The sequence below is a fragment of the Neofelis nebulosa genome, chromosome 3, assembly GCF_028018385.1.
Source record: "Neofelis nebulosa isolate mNeoNeb1 chromosome 3, mNeoNeb1.pri, whole genome shotgun sequence".
Taxonomy (NCBI): Eukaryota; Metazoa; Chordata; class Mammalia; order Carnivora; family Felidae; genus Neofelis; species Neofelis nebulosa.
The window spans coordinates 201,264,400-201,283,572 of record NC_080784.1 but is presented as its reverse complement, the minus strand read 5'-3'; the positions used below and the strand labels follow the sequence as shown (position 1 = coordinate 201,283,572).

Here is a 19,173-nt window from a genome sequence, read left to right as displayed (position 1 = left end):
CCAGCCCCTGCCGTTCCCAAGGGGTCACCAGGGGTGGTGAACAGGGATACTGGGGCCAACCAGCTGCATGCACCTGTCCACATCTGCTGTGGCTTTCTCTGCGGCTTCCCTCAGCCTCACATTCCTTGTACGTTCATGTCTGTTTTCTTCTCCTGCTGGAATCTAAGGGCCATCTTATGAACTTCCGGCACCTGCCCAGGGCAAGCTTACGTAGGTGTCCAATGAGTATTTGTTGAGTGGATGAATGAGTGGTTTAAGCCATTGCAATTGCCTCTCACAGACTGTTCTGCCCCCAGCCTTTCACCTTTCCCACAGTTACTAGAGACCCCTTCCCCCAGAATAAAGCTCACTAGATCTCTCCCCTGCTGAGGAATCCCTCCATGGCTCCCAGTTGCCCAGGAACCAAGTCCAGTCTCCCCTGCCAGCCTGCAGAGGTGCTTCCAATCCAGACACTGCACTCCCAGCCTCATTGGGCACCCTTGTCCACCCTCTTGGGCCACCCAAGCTGCACCTCTCTGCACATGCAGTTTCCTTTGCTAGGATGACCTCCCACACTTCTTCAAGGGGCAGACTCCTGTTCAAGCTTCAAAGCCCAGCCCCAAACTCCCCTCCCCAGCAGCTTTATGACTCTACTTACCCTTTTCTGTTTCTTTACTTGTCTCCTCTCTGGACAGTCAGCTCTTAGAGGCCGGTGACTCTGTGCTAGCAAGCTCTACCACCCTGGAACCCATGCCTGGCACAAAATGGGCACACAAGAAATGCTGGATGGATGGGTGGACGGGTGGATGGATGGATGGGTGGATGGATGGGTGGATGGGTTTATGAATGGGTGGGTGGATGGATGGATGATGGATGGGTGGATGGATGGATGGGTGGATGGATGGATGGTTGGGTAGATGGGTGGATGGGTGGGTAGATGGGTAGATGGATGGATGAATGGATGGGTGGATGGATGGATGGATGGATGGATGGATAGATGGATGGGTATATGGGTGGATGGATGGATGGGTGGATGGGTGGATGAATGGATGGGTGGATGGATGGATGGATGGATGGGTGGATGGGTGGGTGGGTAGATGGGTGGATGGATGGATGGGTGGATGGATGGATAGGTGGGTGGATGGATGTATGTGTGGGTGGATGGGTGGGTGGGTAGATGGGTGGATGGATGGATGGGTGGATGGATGATGGATGGGTGGGTAGATGGGTGGGTGGATGGATGGATAGGTGGGTGGATAGGTGGGTGGATGGGTGGATGGATGGATGGATGGGTATACGGGTGGATGGATAGATGGGTGGATGGGTGGATGAATGGATGGATGGATGGATGGATGGATGGATGGGTGGATGGATGGGTAGATGGGTAGATGGGTGGATGGATGGATGGATGGATGATGGATGTGTGGATGGATGGATGGGTGGGTGGATGGGTGGATGGATGATGGATGGATGGGTGGATGAATGGATGGGTGGATGGGTAGGTGGATGGATGGGTGGATGGATGATGGATGGATGGGTAGATGGGTGGATGGATGGATGGATAGATGGATAAATGGATATGCAAGGCAAATTCTAAGATCACCAAGTTGTCTGTGTGGCTAGAACTGAGGATTCAGGACATATTTATGGAATTGTTTTCACATCGACTTCCTTACTTGATCCTCACCTATAGTGCCATGAGGTCACCAGGGGGCAGTTTCTCCTTCCCATTTTATAGGCAAAGAGACTGAAGCTGGGAGAGGTTTAAGCAGCCTACACAGCCAATCGGCAATGCTGAGGCCAGCACAATGACCTTGTGACTCCAGAGGCAGTGCTCCTGGCTCAGCTAGCCCCAGGGCAGCATGAAGCACAACAATTAAGACTGCACTGAGAGGGCCCTTTTGATCCAAATTATATGGCCCTTGTGCTCCAGAGCAATTAACAGGTGCCCACGTGGGCGACATGGGGGCACTATTATCTAGTGCCACGCAGCCTGCGCAGCCCTGCCGTGGACCGGGGGGCTGCAGAATGTGGGACTCAGAGCGGAGAGGAGGCTGCCCCAGAATTCGCGGTTCGAATCCCCCCTTCTCAGGGAGGCCGACTCTGACCTATTCTGTTCTATTGAGACGTGCCCCCTCCCCCAGCCACCCTCCTCCCTAATTCAGAATCTGCTCTGTTCTTTCTCCTGTGCCTCCCTAACACCTCGCGCGGAGCCTGGCTTACAGCAGACACTCAAGAGACTTTGGCTGAGGGAATGAATGAATGAATGAATGCTGAACGCACAAATGCTGGGGTGCCACTTTGCACAAGTCACCTTACCCCTCTCCAAGCCTCTGCGGGCCCTCTGTAGCGTGAGGAGAGGGACTCCTACCTGACCCAGGGCGTGTGAGTCTCCTGAAGTAACAGGTAGAAATGCTTGGCATGGGGGCTGGCATGTAGCATGGTCTCAAAATTTTTTTCTTATCCTTCTGATCCCCCCCCCCCCCGCCAGCCCCAGTTCGTGCAGGGGCACTTGATAGTCATTCAATACGATTTCATGTCTCTGACTCGCTGACTGTCCAAAGGTAGAGGCAATCAGGGTTGCCCTTATCTACTGCTGAGTCACAGATGACCCAAACCTAGCGGCTTAAAACATTCACTTCGTTCTATGTGATGATTTGGGGGTCAGGGATCTGGGCAAGGTTCATCAGGACAATCCTTACGTTCCAGGTGGCACTGACTGGGTCACGCGGTGGTGTGCAGGCTTCTGGGCCGGGCTGTAGGAGATGCACACACAGAAAGACAAGTTCAAGGCGATCCTTCTCACCCGCGGGGTTACCACCGGAGTCCCAGCAGGTAGGGGTGGCAGCGGGGGGAACCAAAGGCCCTCATCACCGGAAGAGCTGCTAATGAGATCGCTTGCAACATCACCTCCAGCAAGACCGCTCTTCCTCCTCCGCTCCAACGCTCATGCAGCTAAAACCACAAACCCACATCTCTCCGCTCGAGTCAGATCTGCCCCTGAGGCCGGCGAGCACTACAATCTAAATGTTTGCCTGTTCGGTGAGGTCCCCGGGGAATAGCCTCTGAGGCTCCGACTGGCAAGCGGGGAAGTGACTGCAGAGCCCCCAGGGCAGTGCCACCTTTCCTTGGAATGAGGGGAGCGGCCCACGCAGAGGAGAAGGGACCGTGATGCCATCACTGGAGGCCTCTCGTCCCCGGGGCCGCTCTGCTAAAGGACCTTGAGAACCGTGCAGAATCAAGGCCAGGCTTCTGCCCCTGGCAGTGAGCAGCCAGTGTGGCCCCCAGGGGAGGGGCCGCAAAATCAGGTGTAGCTGCTGTCAGCAAGGGGCTGGGGGTCTGGGAGGAGAGCCGGGGGCGACGGGAGTGGGGGGCGGGGCTTGCGGCCTAGCACAGCGTCCCCCGTGATCGCGAAGGAAATCGCCAGGAGCCTAGTCAGCTCAGGCGGCCACGGCAAAATATCGCGGACGGGGTGATTTAACAGGAATTTATTCTCTCACGGTTCTGCAGGCTGAAAGGCCAAGGGCAAAATGGCAGCAGGGCTGGGCTTCGGTCGCTTCCTGGCTTGAGACAGCTGCCTTCTTGCTGTGTCCTCACGTGGCAGAGACAGACAGAGAGACAGAGACAGAGAGACAGAGACAGAGGGAGAGAGAGAGAGCCATCAATCCCAGCAGGTCAGGCCCACCCTCATGATCTCATTGTACCTTATTATTTTTTTTTTTTAAGTAGGCTCCACACCCCACGTGGGGTTCGAACTCCCGACCCCGAGATCAAGAGTTGCGTGCTCTACCGACTGAGCCAGCCAGGCGCCTCTCGTTTTACCTGAACTCCTAGAAGCTCGGTCTCCAAACACGGTCACATTGGGCGTTAGGGCCTCACCATTCCGCTTGTAGCGTGACGTTTTCAAAGATGCGTGATTCCCCGGAAGTGGAGAAAAGGGTGAACACGCGTCTCTTCGTTTCCTGTTCCTGCTGCAACGGGTGATCACAAACTTAGCGACTTGACACGTATTTATTATCTTGTACTTCTGGGGGTCAGAAATGTGACACGAGTCTCACTGGGGCTAAAACCCTGGGCGATGGGGTGCCTGGGTGGCTCTGTCGGTTAAGCGTCCGACTTCAGCTCAGGTCATGATCTCACGGTCTGTGAGTTCGAGCCCCGCGTCGGGCTCTGTGCTGACAGCTCAGAGTCTGGAGTCTGCTTCGGAGTCTGTGTCTCCCTCTCTCTCTGCCCCTCCCCTGTTCATGCTCTGTCTGTCTCTGTCTCAAAAATAAATAAATGTTTAAAAAAAAATTTTTTTTTTTAATAAATAAATAAAACCCAGGGCGAGGCCTCTTCTGGAGGCTCTCAGGAGAGCCCGCCGGCTTCCAGAGGCTTCTGCATCTCTTGGCTCGAGGCCCCTTCCATCCTCACGGACAGCCGCGTGGCACCTGCTCTCCTCTCTGACCTCTGCTCCCATCCCCAGAACTTCTTCTACATCTGACCCCCAACCCTCGCATCCCTTGAGGAGGACCCTCGAGATTACGTTGTGGGTACACTCAGGACAACCTTCTCCCTCTGAAGATGGTTAACCTTAATCTCACCCGTGAGGGCCCCCTTCTCGTGGAGGGTGACATACTGGAAAGTTCCAGGGATTAGGACATGCTCATCTTTGGGACCCCAGTGTTTTTCAAGAGTTTCTTCTGCCACAAGCAGAGCTGGTGACGAATGAGGATCTGACGGAACGAACTCACGGAACATTGGGTAAAGAGCACATTCGCTGCACTGACCCAGCGTAGGAGATTTCGAGGACAGTGATTTGAGGACCCTCCATAGCAGAGGCCCCTTGGAGCGCTGATGAATCCCTCAAATGTGTGGTAAAAAAAAAAAAAAAAAAAAAAAAAAAAGATGTCATTTACGTGGTGTGTCCTATCATCCTATACCTTGTCAGAATCTCCAGAAGGACTGATGACTCTCCTGACCGGTCCCAGGAATCAGCTTATCATATAGACCAAATTGTGTGAAATATTAGCTAAGCCGTTTTTCACAATTTAAAATTTTATTTACGAGATAAACCCCAATTAGCCTCCCCCTGCCCCACATGATTTACTATGACTTAAAAAAATTTTTTTTAATGTTTATTTATTTTTGAGAGAGAGAGAGAGAGAGAGAGAGAGAGAGAGCACAAGCAGGGGAGGGGCAGAGAGAGAGGGAGACAGAATCCGAAGCAGGCTCCAGGCTCCGAGCGGTCAGCACAGAGCCCGACGGGTTTTTACTATGACTTTTTCGTGTCTTTCCCAGAAACTTGCATCCTTGAGAGCCAGGCCCTCCTGCTTGCACATGGTAGCTGGGCCTGGAGTCTCAGCGAGGCACAGGGGAGCAGAGGAGGGGAGCCCATTCTGCTGGTGGCAGGGGGCTTGGGTCAGAAAGACTTCATAGACGAGCTGAGCCTGAGCTGAGGTGCTCTGGCAAAACAACGCGTATCAGGCACAAGGTTCCCAAGAGTGTAGGTACAGAGGCATGAAAACGCCTGGAAGGTTCGAGAAGGCTCTGGAACTCTAAGACGTTCCCGAAGAGGTGCAGTGGTAGTGGGGGTCCTAGGGAAGAGAAGGAAGGGCAGCTCAGGCTGGAGGCTGTGGGCAAGAACCGTGGAGCCTCCCACGGAGAACTCACTCAGGAAGTAAGTGTGTAAACACGATGCAGTTGATTTTAGCCAACCGCATAAGGTGCAACAGGAGACAGGACGAGGAGCCAGTGAAGGGTCATGGAGAGGAGCTCAGGCTCCCGAGCCACCGCTTCGCTCTGTTTTCTGGCCTTGACCCATTTCTAGCTGTGTGACTTTGGGCCAGTTCCTTCGCCTCTCTGTGACTCCATTTCCTCAGCTGTAAAATGAGGGCAGTACGGTCCCTGGCCGGCCGGCTGTGGGGAGGACGTACTGAGCCAGCTCACGTAGACTGCGGAGGCCAAGGCCTGACCCAGGATAGGCGTTCAGACACCCGACCTTGTTGGCTCCCTACTCAGGAACCCATTTTACTTTGAACTATTTTTCACGTACTGGGAGGAATATTATGCTTGAAATTCATAACGCATGCTGCTACAGCCCTTTATCCTTTACTTCAGTTTCTCTTCCTTACAGTTAAAAAAAAAAAAAAATCGGGGCGCCTGGGTGGCGCAGTCGGTGAAGCGTCCGACTTCAACCAGGTCACGATCTCACGGTCTGTGAGTTCGAGCCCTGCGTCAGGCTCTGGGCTGATGGCTCGGAGCCTGGACCCTGTTTCCGATTCTGTGTCTCCCTCTCTCTCTGTCCCTCCCCCGTTCATGCTCTGTCTCTCTCTGCCCCAAAAATAAATAAACGTTGAAAAAAAAAAAATTAAAAAAAAAAAAAATCCCAGCTGGGGCTCAGTGGGTGGCTCAGTCGGTTAAGCCTCCAACTTCGACTCAGGTCCCCATCTCATGGTTCATGGGTTTGAGCCCCGCATCGGGCTCTGTGCTGACAGCTCGGAGCCTAGAGCCTGCTTCGGATTCTGTGTCTCCCTCTCTCTGCCCCTCCCCGACTCATGTTCTGTCTCTTTCTCAAAAATAAACATTAAAAAAAAAAAAATATATATATATATATAAAAAAATCCCAGCTTCATTGATGTATACTTGACATGGAATAAATAAACTGCATATATTTTAAGTGTACGATTTCATGAAACCGTAACATATGCATATGACCGTGAATCTACCATCATAACGAAGTTAATTAACAAATACTTCCCTCCCTCAACATTTCCTGCTGCCTCTTTGGAAGCCCTCCCCGCTCCTTCCCACACTGTACCCCCGGCCGCCACTGATCTTTTCACTACAGATCTTCTAGGATTTTATGCAAATGATGTCATACAGGATGCCCCCTTTTTGTCTGGCTTCTTTTACTCAGCATAATGAATTTGAGCTTCATCTTTGTGGCTGCATATATCAAAAGGTCATTCCTTTTTTTGTTTTTGTTTTTTTTTAGTGCTGAAGAGTAGCCCACCGTATGCATATACCACAATTTGTTCATGCGTTCACCTACTGGGGGACGTTGGGATTGTTTCCAGATTACAAGTAAAGCTGCCATGACATTTAGCGCACAGTTCTGTCCGGACACACGTGTTCGTCTCTCTTGCCTCAATACCTAGTAGTAGGATGCATGGGTCATACAGCGGTGCACGTGTAACTTTTTGAGAGACTGCCAAACTGTTTCCCAAGGTGATCGAACCCTTTCACATTCCTCCAAGCAGCGCATGAGGCTTTGGTTCCTCTGCGTTCTTTCCAGCACTTGGTGATGGTCTGTCTCTAATTTCAGCCATTCTGGTGGGTACAGAGTAGTATCTGCTTGTGCTTTCAATTTGCACTTCCCGATGATTAATGATGCCGGGCATTGTTTCCTGTGAATATTTGCCATCTTCGTAGCTCTAGCGAAGTGACTCTTCCTATCTTTTGCCCATTAAAAATAGTTTGTTGACGCAAGAAACAAGCGTTGGCGAGGATGCGGAGAGAAAGGAATCCTCGTGCGCTATTGGTGGGAATGCAAATTGGTGCAGCCACGGTGGAAAACTGTATGGGAGTTTCTAAAAAGCTAAAAATAGAAATACCATCTGATCCAATGATTCCACTTCTGGGTATTTACCCAGAGAAAATGAAAACACTAATTCGAAAAGATATATGCACCCCCATGTTTATTGCAACATTATTTACAATAGCCCAGATATGGAAGCAGCCCAAGTGTCCATCTGTAGATAAATGGATAAAGATGATGTAGTATGTATACAATTTGTTTATATAGATTATATATATGCGTGTGTGTGTGTGTGTGTGTGTGTGTGTAGTTCAGCCATAAAAAAAGAATGAGATCTTGCCATTTGCAAAAACACGAATGACCTAGAGAGGATTATTATGTTAAGTGAAATAAATCGGTCAAAGAAAGAGACATACCGTACGATTTCACTCAAATGGGGAATTTAAGAAACAAATGAACAACCAAACAAAAAAAGAGGCAGTCCCAAAAAACAGACTCTTAAATACAGAGGACAAACTGACGGATGCCAGTGGAGAGCTGGGTGGGAGGATGGGTGGAGGAGATAAGATTATACAAGTACACTTAACCTCAATGAGCACCGGGAAATGTACAGAATGGTTGAGTCATTACATTGTAGACTTAAAAGTAATACGAGTCCCTTTTGGAGAGACATTTACAAAAGCTTTTACCCAGTTTGTGGCTTGCCTTTTTACTTGCGTGAATGTCTTTTGAAAAGCAAAATTTTTTATTTGATGAAACACAGCTTGATCTTTTCCTTTTATATTTTGTGGCTTCTGTGTCCTATTTCAGGAATCTTCACCAAATCCACGGTCGCCATGATTTTCTACCACACTTTCTTCTTGAAGGCTTCCACTTTGAGCTCGCACATTTAGGTTTATGATCTGTTTTAACTTGGTGTTAGCACGTGCTTTGAGGGAAACGTCAGGGTTGATTTTCTTGCATACGGCTACCAATTGTCACAGCTTCGTTTGTTGGAAGATTATCCTTTCCTCACGGGATTGCCTTGGCATTTTGGCGAAAATCGATCGTTGGGCCTGGCTGCAGGTCGGATAGAGTGAGCATCTGTCTCTGCTACTGAACGCAACTGTAAGAGCTGGACAGAATGCATGCAGCTGCTATATGGGGCTCTGGAAAGGAAATAGTGGAGGATAGAAGAAACATAGCAGAATTTGAATGCACTGCAAAATGAGTGGGCCATTTAAAAAAAATTTTTACTTATTTATTCATTCATTACTATTCTTATTTTTTAAATTTACATCCAAATTAGCATATAGTGCAACAACGATTTCAGGAGTAGAACCCAGTGATTCATCCCCTGTGTACAACACCCAGTGCTCATCCCAACAAGTGTCTTCCTTAATGCCCCTTGCCCATTTAGCCCATCCCCCCACCCACAACCCCTCCAGCAACAGAAGCTCCAGCAATGAGACCCTGCAAGAGCCAAATCTGAGGAAGCAGACTCGTTTCTCCCCATTGCTGGAGCTGTGGTCCTGAGTGTGGTCAACCCTCATTGCTTTTTCCTCTCTGTCCTTCTGCCCCGTGGCTGCAGATGTGGAAGTGTGAAAAAGAGTAGATTAATTCAAGTCCCAGCTTTCTGGCCAGAGGACTGAAAAGGGAGGCCCTGGAAATTTGAAAGTACTTAGAAAAGCACGGAGAGGGAGGGACTTTGAAAAGTGACCTCATAAAACTCTTTTGAACTCTAGGGTTTATCCCTTCTTCCCATTCCCATTCCCATCTCCCATCTGTGGGGGTGCAGATTTTTTCCTATCTAGTATATCTTTGAGAACTAATGTAATAAATAGGTCACCATCCAAGCTCCCACCACCTCCCAGGCTAACCAATACCACAAACCAGTGGACTGAGCACATGTGGTACATACTGGATTGTCATAGAAAAGACTCGGTAGAAGCCAAGACCATTCAGTTGAGACCCTTCTTCTTTTTCTAAACTGGGCATTTACTCCTACAAATGTACCTCTAAGCGCTGCTTTGACTGCATCTCACACGTTGTGTTTTACTTTTCAACCATCTCAAAATACTTCCTAATTTCCCTTTTGATTTCTTCTTTGACCCACTGATTATTTAGAAGAGCATTATTGAGTTTCCAAATATCTTTCTGTAATTGATTTATCATTTAATTCTGTTGTGATCAGAGAACATACTTTAATATGATACGAATCCTTTTACATTTATTGAGACTTGTTACAACCCAGAATATGATCTATTTTGGTAAATATTCCATGTGCACTTGAAAAAACTTATGTTGCTCTTTTTGGATGGAATATTCCAGAAGTGTCCATTAGGTCAACTTAGGTGATAAGAGAGTTTTCAAATCTATGTTCTAAGTGATTTTTGTTCAACCTGTTCTGGCAGTTATTGAGAGGGGATGTTCAAATCTGTGACTAATTGTACATTTGTCTATTTCTCCTCTCAGTTCTATTGGTTTTTATTCCATGTATCATAAAGCTATACAAGTAGGAGGACAAACATTTAAGATTGTTATTTCCTCCTTAGAAATGATCTCTGTACCATTTTGAAATTATTCTTTTCATCTTTGGTAAAATTCTTTGCTCTGAAATCTACTTTGATATTAGTATAGGCACTCTAGCTTTTTTTAGACTAATGTTAGTATGTCTTTTTCCACCCTCTTTGTAAAAACAAATTTGTATATTTACATTGGGTTTCACATAGGCAACATATAGTTGGGTTTTGCTTTTTAAGTTCAGTCTGATAATCTCTGCCTTTTTTTAAAAAAAATTATTTATTTTTGAGAGACAGAGAGAGATAGAGCACAAGCAGGGGAGGAGCAGAGAGAGAGGGAGACACAGAATCCAAAGCAGGCCCCAGGCTCCGAGCTGCCAGCACAGAGCCCAACATGGGGCTCGAACTCATGGACTGCGAGATCAAGACCTGAGCCGAAGTCGGCCAGTCAACCAACTGAGCCACCCAGGCGCCCCAATCTCTGCCTTTTAATTGGAGTGTTTAGCCCTTTTACATTTAATGCAATTAAATATAATATTAATATATGGTTGAGTTTAAATCTATCTTACCATTTGTTTTTTAATTGTCTCTTCTGTTCTTTGTCCTCCCTTCTTTTTCCGGTTCTTTCTTTCTTTCTTTCTTTCTTTCTTTCTTTCAATGATGCCATTGTAGTTCCTTTGTTGGCTTATTTGTTATGACTCAGTTTTGTTTCTCTAGTGATGCTGCAAGGCTGATTGTTTACATTTGTAATTTGTCAAAGTTTAGGTCATGTTATATGATTTCACATATAGGGTAAGAATCAACCTCCTCCTGGCCTTTGTGGTATTGTTGTCATACATTCAACTTCTACCCAAGTTATAAACCACATGACACATAGTTACTATTTTGGCTTTAAATTATTGATTATGTTTTAAAGAGATCAAAAATAAGAAGAAAAATACCCTTAATGGTTACCAACATATTTACCGTTTCTGGTGCTCTTTTTTCCTTTGGGTAGATCCAGGTTTCCAACAAGTACATTTTCCCTCTGCCTGAGTGACTTCCTTGAATACTTCTTGTGGACCTGCTGTGCTGCTTTTAATTTTCATATTGTCCCTTTTGCCTTTTTTTTATTTCACCTTTCTTTTAAGAAATATCTTCACTGGGCATAAAATTCTAGTTTGCATGGGCTTGTTGTTGAGTACTTGAAAGATTTTGCTCCATTTATTTCTGGCTTTTGCAATATTTCCAACGAGTAATCTGCACCCATTGTTCTCATTGTTCTGTACACAATGTGTCTTTTCAACACAGACTATTTTTACGATTTTCTCTTTATCACTGGCTTTAAGCAATGTGATTATGCTGTGCCTTGCTGAAGTTTTTTCTTCGTGTTTCTTATACTCGGGGTTCAATGGACTTCCTGGCCCTGTGGGTTAAAATTTTCATCAAATTTAGAAAGTTTTTTTTTAGCTATTAGTTCTGATGTTTCTTTTATTCTGTCTCTCCTCTCCTTTGTAGACTACAATTACACATGTATTAGCATACTAGAAGCTGTCCCACAACTCACTGATGCTCTGTTCATCTTTTTCCCAGTCTTCTCCCCTATGTTTTAGTTTTGGATAGATTCTACCACTATGTCTTCACATTCACTAATCTTTTTTTCTCTGCCATTTCTAATCAGCTACTAATCTTCCAGATGTCGACATGTTCAACCTTTCTTCTACTTTCTTGAACATCATTATTATAACAGCTTTAGGATACTTGTCTCTTACCGTTATCATCCGTGCCTTTTCTTGTTCTGTTTCTGTTGATTGATTTTCCTCACCATGGGTTGTATTTTCCTGCTCCCTTTGCATGTCGGGTAATTTTTTATGCCATATATTATGGTTTTTATTCTTGAATGTGCTGGATATTTTTATATTCCACAAGAATTCTTGAGTGGTTTTTTTTTTTTTTTCTGGGACACAGTTAAGTGACTTGGAAACCATTTTTCCCACTGGTGCACGTTTTTAATCTCTGTTAGATGGTATCGGGGCAGCCTTTAGTCTGGAGCTGATTTTACCCACTCTTGAGGCAATAAATACCCTTCTGTGTACTCTCCTCGGTGTCCTTTGAATTGTGAGGTCTTACCATTCCAGCTGGTGAAAACTCTAGGTATTTCTGTTTGAGCTCTAGGGATTATTTCATCTAAATTCTTGGGGGAGGATGGCATCCTTGCACATGTGTGCTGAGCAGTCCTCCATTGAAGACTGGAGTGGTAGCATCTTCAGATATCTCTGTGCATTCTCTCCTCACTGGTATTCTGCTTTGCGAACTCCAGTCATTGCGCACCCCTGAACTCCTAACTCCAAGCCTCGCCTCATGGACACTGCCAGATTCCGCCTGGCTTCTACCTCCCTGCACTGGTCTCTAGCAGTAAGCTGGGACAATTGCAGAGAAGCCCTGTTTGTTTTCCCCTCCTCAGGGATGCTGTCCTGTGCTGCCTGATGTGAACATCAGAAAACCGTTGTTTCTCATGCTTTGTCTGGGTTTGTAGTTGTTCCAAGGGGGAGGATAAATCTGATCCTTGTTACTACTTTTTTGCAAGAAGCAGAAACCTGGGGCCCCTGGGTGACTCAGTTAAGCGTCCGACTTTAGCTCAGGTCATGATCTCACGGTTCGTGAGTTTGAGCCCCACGTCGGGCTCTGCGCTGACAGCTCAGAGCTTCGAGCCTGTTTTGGTCCTGTGTCTCCCTCTCTGTCTGCCCCTGCCCTGCTTGTGCTGTGTCTTTCTCTCAAAAATAAAATAAACGTTAAAAAAATTTTTTTAAGGAAGCAGAAATCTTCTTATAGCATTGTGAGGTAGGTTTTGGCTCCCCTTTAACTAGCCAAGAAACTGAGGCTCAGGGAGACAATCCCATGATCACACAGCGGGGATGTGAGAATGCTGAATCCATACAACAGATGCCTTGGCTTGGAGCCTTGTGTTTTCCTAACGCTCCCCCATGCTAATAACTCTCAAGAAATTGACGAGGGATGGGCAGGAGGAACCAAAGTTCAACTTTGAGAGTTATTGTTGAACAAGTCTCTGTTTGGACCAAAAGTAGTCAACCCAATGGATCCCCCTGAAGATTTAGGGAATGTGATGGACTCTCTTCCCAGAAAATCGTGTGTATATATTCCTAATTTTGCATACAACTTTAGGAACTCTTTGACCCCACTGTGGCAGAGATGGCTGGGAGTTTATTCAATATCTACTTCTTTCTTTCTAAGAGCACTCCAGTCTCACTTGTAAGCAGCAATATACCAGTTCAAATAAAACACGATTTCCCAGCCTTTCTTGGAGTTTGAAGGGGCCAGCAGAAACTACGGGGAAGATCTTGCCGGCAAAAGTCTTAAGTAGGAATGAACCAGCTGGCATACACACATTTGCTCTTGCATTTACCCTTTCTTCCTGTTCAGAAAGACTTCCTGAAGTTGGGGGTGAAAGAGGGTCTGTCCTGTGACCATGATGACAAGAACCTCGGGCTGCAGATGGTGGGAACTGAGTGGGGGTGGAGGCACGGGCCCTGAGGAGTCCTGGATCCTGGACCAGGTATTTCCAGCATTCTTATGTGAGAGAGAAATGAATTCTATTTATCTAAACCCTTGCAAGATGGTCCCATCTCACCGAACCTCTCAAGGAGAGCAAAGACTTTGTCCTCTTCACTGTAACTTGCGTGGAGAGAAGTATAGGACCAGAAGTATGGGGGGGATGTTGTAAATGAAAATGATAGACGATGATACATGGAAAGTAAAACACAACATTATCATTCATCAACATTGAAACATGAAGAAACTGACCAAGTTGGTCCCAGCAGAGAGTAAGAGCTTGCAGAAATGGCACATGGGAGAGGTTGGCCATGAGATGATGCAGGCAACTGGGACTCAGGCTCCAGATCCTTCTAGCTCTGCCAAGAGCTTCCTCTCTGAACCCAAGTTTCCATCAGATAAAAAGGACTATAGTTTTCAACCGTCCAAGCTTTTCAACCTTGACTCTCTCCTTAGCTCTCAGATGATGAGTCCAACGACTTTATTATAGACTTACCTTATCTCTGTAAAGGTACATGGAGATTTTAAGGCACCCCCTCCTTAGCAAGAGGAAGTCAGACTTGTATCCCTTGACCCTGTAGGTCAGCCTCCTTTCCCACTGATGAGTGGAAACCACTTCTCTGGGTAGGTAGGACGGCAGGATCCCCTGGAGACAAAGGATACAGTCCATTTATATGCGTGGAGGCATTCCAGGTCTAGGGAACCCGGAAGGTTTGCTCATTTAGGGAACATGCAGCCACTCAGTATGTTCGCCGAGAGGCAGCAAAGCCCACTGCTAACAGGTAGATGGACCAACATGGCTTCAAATGTTATCACCAAGGCTCGGGGTCTCCCGATGCAGCACAGGGGCGATGGCAGCATCTTCCTGAGAGGAAGTAGGATCATAAAGATGAGGGAATTAAAGTACTCATGATGCCAAGCTTTCGGCACAGTGGTTGGGGCACAGAGGGCTCTGCATGCTGACTGTTGGAATGCTGTGTGCCCGGCGGCGTGGTCAGGGAGTGGAGGGAGGGGGGATTAGGCTCACATTCCTGAATGCCTTTACCATGCCGGCCAGTGTGCTCAGTACTTCATAGCCCCCACCTTTGAAACTCTTAAAGCTTATCAGGAAGATCTTTCTATTTCATCCCATTTCATTTTTCACTATATCTCTGCCAACTAGGATTTATTACTTCCATTTTCATTTTTTATGAAATGAGGACATTGGCTGGGAGAGGTGAAGTCACTTGCCCAAGGTCACATAATTGTTCAGTTGCAGGGCCAGGTCTGGGTGGCCCTGACATGGTGTGGTCCTTGCCTTTGGTGACTTACCCATCCATTTAGTTGGATAAGAACAGCCCAAACCGTATGAGGTCCTACAGAACGTGCTACTTTGTAATGAAAATATGTGAATGTTCTGGAATACAGATTGGAGGAGTCTGGGAAGTCTCATTGTCAGAAAAAACAAAAAGGAAGAGGAGGAAGACATTCTAAGAAGATCTTCACGAGCAAAGTCATAGAGATGGAATTTAGCCTAGGGTATTAAGAAGCTATGGAAAGATGGGGCACCTGGGTGGCACAGTCGGTTGAGCATCCGACTTCGGCTCAGGTCACGATCTTGCGGTCCGTGAGTTCGAGCCCCGCCTCGGGCTCTGGGCTGACGGCTCGGAGCCTGGAGCCTGCTTCGGATTCTGTGTCTCCCTCTCTCTCTGCCCTGCCCTGCTCACGCTCGGTCTCTCTCTGTCTCAAAAATAAATAAACATTTAAAAAATTTTAGAAAAAGAAGCTATGGAAAGAGATGAGACTGGTTAGGTGTGAAGAATCCAGATTCTGGAGGTGCAGAATAATGGACTACAGAGCTTTCAAGACTTTAGCTTAGTCTCTTAACCACTGGATGTTTTTAAGCATGAGAACATTGTGACGCCTGTAGGGGGTTTGCAGACCACCCAGCAGTGTGTGCAAGATGAACGGCATAGGACAAGTGGTAGATAGGTGGGATCCAGGAGCAGGAATGAGCAAACAAGAGAAGAAGTCGCATTGAAAGGATGAAACAAGGATGAAGTAGTGAGGAGGAATGGAAGAAGGAGGAGTTCATAAGGGGTAAAAACATCAGGGAGCCTGAGAAGGTCTTTGCTATGAGGGTTCTGATGTGCTTCCTTTGCATGAAACATTGGAGAACTTTCTTTGGAGTCTAAAGATTAGGGCAGCAAAGGGGAGAAGGAACAATGTGGCGTGGTGCCCAAGGGAGGGCCCGGAAGTGGGGATCAGTTATGGGTCGGAAGCTGATTTCGTTGTTTAACAGCCCTCCGGTCTTGGTCAAAGCTCTGGTGGCTTCAGTTTCCATACCTATAAATTAGAAGAAGTAAAAAAAAAAAAAAAGTAGTATGTAGTTCTTACCTTATAGGATTGATGTGGGGTTTAACAAGAATGTAAAGTGGTTGGAGGGGCGCCTGGGTGGCTCAGTCAGTTGAGCATCTGACTTCGGCTCAGGTTCACGATCTCACAGTTGGTGGGTTGGAGCCCCGTGTTGGGCTCTGTGCTGACAGCTCGGAGCCTGGAGCTTCGGATTCTGTACCTCCGTCTCTCTCTCTCTGCCCCTTCCCCCACTTGCACCCTGTGTCTCTCTCTCTCTCTCTCTCTCTCTCTCAAAAATAAATAAACATAAAAAAAAGAAGCACAACACCAGAGCCTAACGGTGATAAGTGCTCAATGATGGCAATTGCTATTATCAATCACCATCATCATAACCTCAATAATTATCACCGTCACCACCATCACCAATGTTATCGCCATCACCATCAGTAGTAGACGAGCTCTGGGAGGATCCCTAGTCCAACAGTTCTTTTGGTACAAAAGGGGAAACAGACCCAGAAACTGGTCCAAGGTCATGCAGTGAGTTAATGGCAGGGCTGGCACTGGAACCGGAAGCTCCTGGTCCCTGCTCCTGACGCCAGGCCATGTGACAAATGTGTTAAGCAACAGACGTTCTTCACGGGAGAGATGATTCTCTCCTCTTCCGAGTGCCCCTGACTCTTCCTTGTGTCCTGATTCCATAGTCTTCTGTCTGTCGCATCCAGACCCTTAACTTAACCAGGCAGCAAACGTGAGGCTGTTTCCAACACACGAATTTTTTTTTTTAGTGGAGAGAAATTTTTAGTGGAAAGAAGTGTTTGAAAATGAAGCAAAGAAATGAAGACAACGCTGGGGCCATTTTTCTTGGGAGCCTCCTTGATTCAGAAGCTGAAGTTCTCACATAGGTGGAAGAGGAAGCTAGGGCAATGGCAACTCCTGCAGAAAATTCTGCGATGCGTGCTCTTAAAATTCTTACAACACTCTCAAAGAACTCCTACAGAATCCCTGAGCACGTTGTACGGGACGTCTGCAGGGGCTCCTCATGGAATGTTTTGTAAACCCTCTGGAAGTACGGCTGTTCTTGGGTGGCTCCGGGGGGGTGCCTCCTTCTCACGGAACTTGAGAAGTCTCGCGGCACGGCATAGAAGACCCGTGGAACTCTCGATGAATTCTCACGAAGCGCCCCCCGCCCCAGGGTTGCCACGGGATTCGTGGTGAATTCTCACAGAAATATCCTGGAATTCCTACTTGCAACGCTCCCTGGGCTTCCGGGGAATTCTTAACTAACTCTTCAGGCATGCTAATAAAATTCCCAAGCAACGTTTGCAGAAGTTGCATTAAATTATCTTAGAAACCACAGAGAGCACTTGGAGAAATCTTGCAGAGTTTCCTGGGAACAAAACTAAGCTGGAGGCTCTCCAAACCATCGACGACAAGATAGGTCCAATCCTCAGGGGACTCTGTCAAAGGATGCTCAGGACAGGGAAAGCGACGGGGGCTGCTTTTCCGGATTTAATGAGGAGGCAGGTAGAGGATGTGTCCCCAGCTGCATTTTCTGACTTAAGCAGCAGGAGAGAAGAAGCTGATGTGTAAGCAAGATGGGGCACAGATCTGGATTTTTCTCATTCTGCATGTTTCCATCCCTCCTCGAGTTGTCACACGCCAAAGGCGTCTCCGCCCAGGGACCCAGCCGTAGCTGAATGGAATGTCCCCATAATGTCCTTCCTATTATTACCCAGCCCCCACCCCCTCTCGGAGCCTCGCGGTAACCGTGCCTGCTCTTCAAACCATTAGTGAAGCCCGAGCCAGTGAAGGGCCTTGGATGTTGGTGTATAATGGGTGCCGTCTATCGACGTCGCGTGATTCTTTCCAAGGTGGGGTACGGAGACACGCAGGCCACGACTTCACTGAGCCCTCCCCAGAGCCTGCTGCTTCGGGACAATACCCTGAGTTTTGCAGGCCGGCCTCCACAGAGACTGGATCCCAAGGGGCTCGGCACGGGGTACAGTTGTCACATAAAGGGGATGCCCAGGGAGGTCAGCGGGGCACCCAGACAGCACTACCCAGCCTTCAACACGGAGGCATCTGCCACTGCCTGGCCCACTCCGAGCCAGCCTGGCCCCGTCCCAAACCGGGGGCCTGGGAGCTGAGGCCCAGCAAGCTGGCCTGCTGGCCTGCACGCCCAGTTGGCTGAGCGGCCCTGCGTGTGCTCTTTGCTGGGCTGACTCCGGCTAGTTCCCGGGGTCCCAGCTCAGGACAGCTGCTCCCTAGGGAAATCCCAGGCGAGGCCTGTTCCCCCCGCTTTATGCTCTCATGACACCTGCCATGTGCCACAATACTGGGTAATAAAGTGTGGGAGGGATTGTTTAGAGCCCGGGCTCCCGGCGGGGGCAGACCCTGCCTGTTTCACTGCCAAGATGGGGCCCGGCACACTTGGGTGTCCACTGGACGTTGAACGAATAAATGACACACATCCATATCAGTAGTAGTCCCAGATACTGGGGCAGCTCTGTGCCTTGTTTTATGCTTCATTGTCCACATCTCATTGGCCAGAACTGGCTCTCTCGGCCACCTCGAGCTGCCAGGGAGCCGGGGAAGCGTCTACCCCATCTTTGCAGTCTCTGTGGTGGGGGATGGGCCAGCAAGACAGACATACGGCTGGGGGGCCCCCGGCCAGTGACCGCCTGAGGCCCAAGAAAGACCCTGAAGGGGGTGAGCACGACCCCCGGGTTTGCCAGCAGGTGCTCTGAGCCTGGCCTCTCCTCCTTCGAAAGAGGAGAAGGAGGCACCCGGGCTCAGTCGGTTGAGCGTCCGGCTCTCGGTTTCAGCTCAGGGCATGATCTCAAGGTTTGTGGGTTCGAGCCCCACGTCGGGCATTCCAGAGCCTGCTTGGGATTCTCTTTCTCTCCCTCTCTCTCTCTGCCCCTCCCCCACTCACTTGTGCATGCTCGCTCTCTCTCTCTCTCTCTCTCTCAAAATAAATACATAAACTCAAAAAAAAGAAAGAAAGAGGAGGGAAGTGATGCGCCTTAAGGACCGTTGCCGGGTCCTAGCCAAGCACCGACAGATTCACCGCAGCTGCTCCAGACTTTCCCCGTCCAACCGCCTTCCTGATAGCGACCACGCCCACGGGCCGCCTGGACTTGATTTACTTAACAATTTTCTTTCAATTGCCTCACCTTTTAAAAACTTTAATCTCATCCCGAGCAATAACATTGATGAAATCACAGCTTGGGTGCGTGTGTGGCAAAGACCAACGTCTCCTTCACAACAGCGACTCTTTCTCCCTGTAGA

At 48.1% G+C, this 19,173-nt stretch overlaps 1 long non-coding RNA gene across 1 annotated transcript; it reads right to left on the bottom strand.

Moving 5' to 3' along the window:
• Positions 1-7,641: 7,641 nt before the first annotated feature.
• On the bottom strand, positions 7,642-14,155 carry LOC131506246 (uncharacterized). Its single transcript, XR_009258824.1, has 2 exons — positions 14,045-14,155; positions 7,642-8,646 (listed from the first exon to the last, which is right to left on the bottom strand). It is a non-coding gene; the product is annotated as an uncharacterized LOC131506246 (long non-coding RNA).
• Between the last annotated feature and the right edge of the window lie 5,018 nt (positions 14,156-19,173).